General features: G+C 45.7%; 1 long non-coding RNA gene across 5 annotated transcripts in view; it reads right to left on the bottom strand.

The window, feature by feature from the left end:
• The window catches only part of LOC149795836 (uncharacterized), a 735,181-nt gene that overhangs the window by 256,153 nt on the left and 473,013 nt on the right, over nucleotides 1-6,015 (bottom strand). The window lies entirely within an intron of this gene.

Here is a 6,015-nt window from a genome sequence, read left to right as displayed (position 1 = left end):
ACTGCATGATACCTACAGCCTGTTTTCATGATTGTTAGCTTACCACTATCGCAACGCTACAATAACCTGGCCTTGTGTATTGCAACACTGGTAAATTATGACTATATTGGTCTTCTATTTCTTATTATGACAAAGAATCGCGCATATAAATTATCAGTGTCAGATCCAGGATAAACACTTTTCTATTTGTGTCAAAGTGCATATTGTGAATTATGTTGGTTGACCATCGGGATAAGTCCAGTGCGAGTTGCGCATGTCCTGGAACTGTGTGTGCACTGTAGGCATGGATTGATTCATTTTGTTGTCAGCCTCGAAGGTTTTGCACCCATTACGAAGTTGGAGCCTCAAGACCATCGTTTCGATACTGGTTAAGCCTGCTCTATCCAGCACTTCTAGGTTCGTCACTCTGTCTTGCCCATCATCCAGCGCAGGGCTCTCGTGTGGAAGAGATCAAGCTGCTTGATGTGCTTCTTGTATGTTGTCCAGGTATCACATCCACATAGGAGGCTTGTTAGCACAACTGCTTTACACCTGTATCTTGGTGAACAGTTTTATATTCATGTGGCTCAGCACGCGAGAGCGGAAACGTCCTAGTGTTTGGCTCGCGCGGCTGATGGGTAGAGTTATATCGTTGTGCAACGATTCATCGGAAGATATGATGCATCCAAGCTATTTGAAGTGATCGACATGTTTCAGCTGGGTGTCGTCGATAGACACAATCGGGGGCGAGCTAAATGCGCTTATACAGCTTACATTCAATAAAAATTCTGCGAACTTGTGCACTTAGTTTACATTTCGCTGTCTTCGAGAATGCTTTAGAGGATTAGCTCATGGTAGAGTTTGTTATGGTATTTGTAAATTAACACCGGTGAAGGTGTGCCGCTTCTAGCGGCACAGGTTCAATTTGAAATCTTCGAGGGCTTCAGTATCTGATCTCTTTGATCATGATGGATTGAATTTTAACTCACTTATGTTTAAGTATATTGGTATTATTCTTGTTTAATTCTACTTTTAAAAACCAAGTAATTTTTAAACTTTGGAAAATATAATATAATCGTAATTGTTTGAAGAAGACAGTCAACGTTATACGGTTGATTACGTAAATCAGTGATTGACACGTTCTGTATTGCAATGTGTAAACATAAGTACCTTTGCCTTTAGCAACGTCGTTACATTCGACATTTCCGAAATAATAGCATGCGGGTGTTTCGATTCATTAACTAATTAATTATAACTTTCACATTCCACAGCATGAAATTAAAACCTATCTAATAGGTTCCTCAATTAAATGGAAGTACTGAATAACATCAGATTGTAACACTGCACGCTATATCTACTTAGTATAGGTTGATATGAATGTATACAACACCGGCGCCACTATGTCACCAACCCCTAAACATCTCGTATTTCACATTTGTGGTTTTAGAAACATGGATGAGTTGTACACGTATTCTATGATTCATGACACATTTCTAGAGAAACATATATATATATATATCTTAAAGAATTGTACATGATTTGTAACTGATACATTTTGGCACAAAACGTTTCTTTGCTCTTTTGGTTTTCCTTTGGAAGGGGAATAAACGGGGGACAAACTACGTAGCTCTTACAAAATATTTATAATTGTTAAATGTGCCCTTTACCGCTCAAGCCTTTCCTGTTTATCCTGGCTCCATTGAGAAGATATTAATATGTACAAACTGATAATATTAAGGTATACCAACTATATATATATATATATATATATATATATATATATGCCATTTGTATACTATCTTTGGTACTTTTAACTTACTATGGGTACACGTCAATCGTATAACCGGTATGTGAGTTACAATTATACAGGGAAAACTATCCACGGTATTGTTCATTCTGATACACAATATATATTCTGTATCATGAATAATAAATGCATTAATACCTGTCGTAAGCAATCATATATATATATATATATATATATATATATATATATATATATATATATATATATATATATATATATATATATATATATATAATTGAATAGAACGATCCGAGATACACTCTTTAAATGTTCCCAGAACGCTATAAATCATTTAAAACATTTATTTACATAATCCTTCTACTACATAGACACCAGTTGCTTCGGGTAGATGGGACTCGTTAACCTTGGATGGTAGCTCATCTAGGAGAAGGAAAACTCCGATTCCAAACCTCTGCTGCCTTGTGGCTATACCCACTCATGGGAATGACTAACGGAGTAAATCCCGACAGAAAATCCGGAGATGGAGTCCCTAAGACGGTCTGAAATTGAATTCAATGTCATTTCGGCAACTCCTGCGACGCCGTTGGTGCCAAGCTGTATCGGCATTCGTCGTTCCCTTGGGTCCACCAGTTGTGTGGAGAGGGGGATCTGCTGCATGGACAACAGCTGATTCTCCATACCACCCTGCCTAGGCTTCATAGCTCCACTGGACAGGACACTCCAGCGTCGTCGTACGGCGTCGGCACAACACGAGAAGTAACAGTTTACCGGTTCTAAGTCAAAGCTCAATAGGCGCAGAGCTTGGCGCCAGGGGTTACTTCTGACGGTGGGAGAGATCACCAGATCTCACTAGACAGCTACCGCCCGCCTCAAGCTGGGCAGCCCCCAGTCAGTAAGGTGCTGCCGGCCATAGCCTGCCTGCTGCACTGGGTGCGTGGAGCTTAGAGAACCATTTTGACAAGTGGGCCACAAAACTCCGCACCAGGGAAGACTAAAAGAAGAAATAAGAAGACTCCAGTTCTTCGTTTTGCAAACTGGAACATCAGGACCATGGGTCCTGGATTGACTGCTGACCTACAGCAGATAGACGATGCACGGAAGACTGTCGTCATTGACAGAGACCTCTCCCGACTGAACATCGACATTGCCTGTCTCCAGGACACCCGACTGGCTGACAGTGGCACCATCAGTTAAGCCAATTACACGTTCTTTTGGCGGGGGAAACCCTCGGATGAACCTAGGGAGCATGGTGCAGCCTTTGCCGTAAAGAACGCGCTAATCGCCTTCACTGAACCTCCATCATCAGGTACTGAGAGAATCCTTGCCCTCCGGCAACATCATTAGGCCCGGTCAACATCTTCAGCATGTACGCCCCAACCCTCTGCTCCACCCACGAGGAGAAAGACAAGTTTTATGAGGCTCTGGATCAGGCAATATCCAGTATCCCCAGCAATGACAGCCTTTACTTACTAGGATAATTCAATGCTAGAATGGGAGCTGACCATGAGGCCTGGTCCACCTGTCTCGGCTTTTACGGAAGGGGCAAGATCAACGAGAATGGTCAACGACTGTTGGATATGTGCTGCTCCCACAGCCTATGTGTGACCAACACTTTCTTCAGATACAAGGAGATACAAGGAGATCTACCATGTGTCGTCGAGACACCCAAGTTCACGCCACTGCCTCCCTCTAGACTTCGTCATCACCAGGCGTGCAGAACTGGCCAGTGCCCTCCTCAACCGCAGCTACCACAGTGCCGATTGCGACACGGGCCATTCCCTCGCGGCCAACAAGGTGCGAATATTACCCAAGAAGCTGCACCACGCAAAGAAGAAGGGTCACCCACGCATCAACACCTGCTGTGCAAGCAACCCAGAGAAAACACAGCAGTTCATCAGCAAACTGAAGGAAGCCCTCACCAAAGTGACACCTGATGACACCATTGACTCCAAGTGGTTCCATATCCGTGACTCTGTGTACTATTCAGCCATCACAGCTTACGGGAAGAGGGAGCGAAAGAATGTCTACTGGTATGAGGCAAATTGAGAGGAGATGGAGCCCGTCACTGAGGCAAAGAGGAAAACCCTCCTGACATACAAGGCTGCACCTAGCCCCAGAACACTACAAGCTCTCAGAATTGCAATTAACAACGCCCAGAAGACCGCCCGCCGCTGTACCAACACATACTGGCTGAACCTTTGCAACAGTATATAGACAGCTGCCGACACCGGGGATGCAAAAGGAATGTATGAGGGCATGAAAAAGGCGACAGGCCCCCCGCCCCCCAAGCTACAAGACTGACCCCCTCAAGTCATCACAGACTAGGGGAAACAACTGCTGCGATGGGTTGAGCACTATCTCGAGCTATATGCAACCCAAAACAATGTCACTGGAACTGCCCTGGATGATTCCAGACCTGCCTGTCATGGAGGAGGTAGACACACAGCCCACCCTAGAAGAGCTCGGAAAAGCCATCGATTGCCTTGCCTGTGGGAAGGCTCCTGGAAGCGACGACATTCCGCCTGAAGTCCCCAAGAGCGGAAAAGAAGCACTGTACCAGCCCCTACACATACTCCTCTGCCTTTACTGAGAACAGGGATATATTGCACAGGACATGGGTGACGCCAACATCTTCATTTGTACAAAAACAAAGGAAACCGTAGCGATTGCAACAACTACCGGGGCATCCCCCTCCTCAGTATCGTCGGAAAGGCATTCGCCCGTGTTATCCTGACGCGCTTGCAGATCCTAGCCTTCCTCGTCTACCCAGAGTCCCAGTGTGGATTTCGAACTGGCAGGTCAACTGTAGACATGATCTTCTCACTACGTCAGCTGCAGGAGAAGTTTGGCGAGCAGCAGATGGCCCTCTGCATTGCCTTCATAGACCTGACGAAGGCGTTTGACCTGGTTAGTTGGAGTGGTCTCTTCAGACTTCTGCAGAAGATTGGGTGCCCCCCACGTCTGCTTGCTGTAATCATGTCGTTCCACGAGAACATGCATAGCACAGTGTGCTTCAATGGCGCAACATCTGAAGCCTTCCCAGTCATCGGCGGAGTCAAACAAGGCTGTGTCCCTGCGCCGACGCTCTTTGCCATCTTCTTCTCCATGCTTCTCCAGCACGCATTCATTGATTGCAGCGACGGAGTGTACATCCACACCAGGGATGACGGCAAGCTGTTCAACATCGCCCGTCTCTGTGCTAAGACTAAAGTCACAGACGTACTCATCTTTGAATTGCTCTTCGCCTACAATACAGCCTTGACATCATGCACGGAAGATGGACTTCAGCAGCTGGTCGCCGCCTCTCCCATGCTTGTAAGGAATTTGGACTGACCATCAGTTGGAAGAAAACGAACGTCATGGCGCAGGACACAGACTCCCCTCCCTCTGTCACCATCTATGGGTACAACTTGGAAGTTGTCGAGAACTTCACGTACCTAGGGTGTAACATCTCCAGCTCACTCGCCATTGATTCTGAGGTGAACGGCAGGATTGCCAAGGCAGCAGCAGTGATGGCCAAACTTAACCATAGAGTCTGGGACAACCCCAACCTCACCGAGAAGACCAAACTGCGTGTCTACCAAGCCTGCGTGCTCAGCTCACTTCTCTACAGCAGTGAAACATGGACCACATATGCAAGACACGAGAGGAAACTCAACAGCTTCCACCTGAGATGTCTGCGGCACATTCTGCACATCCAGTGGCAGGACAAAGTACCCAACACAGAGGTTCTTGAACGCGCCAACATGAACAGCATATTCTCCATTCTCAGCGAGAGGCGCCTTCGCTGGCTTGGCCATGTCAAGAGAATGGACCCAAGCCGCATTCCCAAGGATCTGTTATATGGGGAGTTAGCAGAAGGTGCACGACCAACTGGACGACCACATCTGCGCTACAAAGATGTCTGCAAGAAGGATATGAAGACGGCAAACATCAATGTCAACGACTGGGAGAGCTGTGCAAACAACCGTTCCAGCTGCCGTCTAGCTGTCAGGCAGGAAGTTCAAAACGCACAGGAAGAGAGAAAAATAAAACAAGCTGAAAAGAGAGCTAGAAAGAAGGATAAACAAAAGCTTACTTTGGAGCTACGCCATCGTCTCCCGTAGACGGACGGATGCCAAGACATAGACATCATAGCAAATAAAACACAACTGTATGTTTTATGAAACTAACAGTGTAAGAAAGGACGTTTTCAAATTACTGTAATGAACTTTGTACCGGAACATATATATTAATATTACGTTACAGGTACATTATTAGGATAGTTT

Source organism: Sinohyriopsis cumingii, chromosome 7 (assembly GCF_028554795.1).
Source record: "Sinohyriopsis cumingii isolate HCF-2022 chromosome 7, ASM2855479v2, whole genome shotgun sequence".
Classification (NCBI taxonomy): Eukaryota; Metazoa; Mollusca; class Bivalvia; order Unionida; family Unionidae; genus Sinohyriopsis; species Sinohyriopsis cumingii.
Note: the sequence above shows the minus strand (reverse complement) of the source record. Positions and strands in the feature narration are given on the sequence as shown.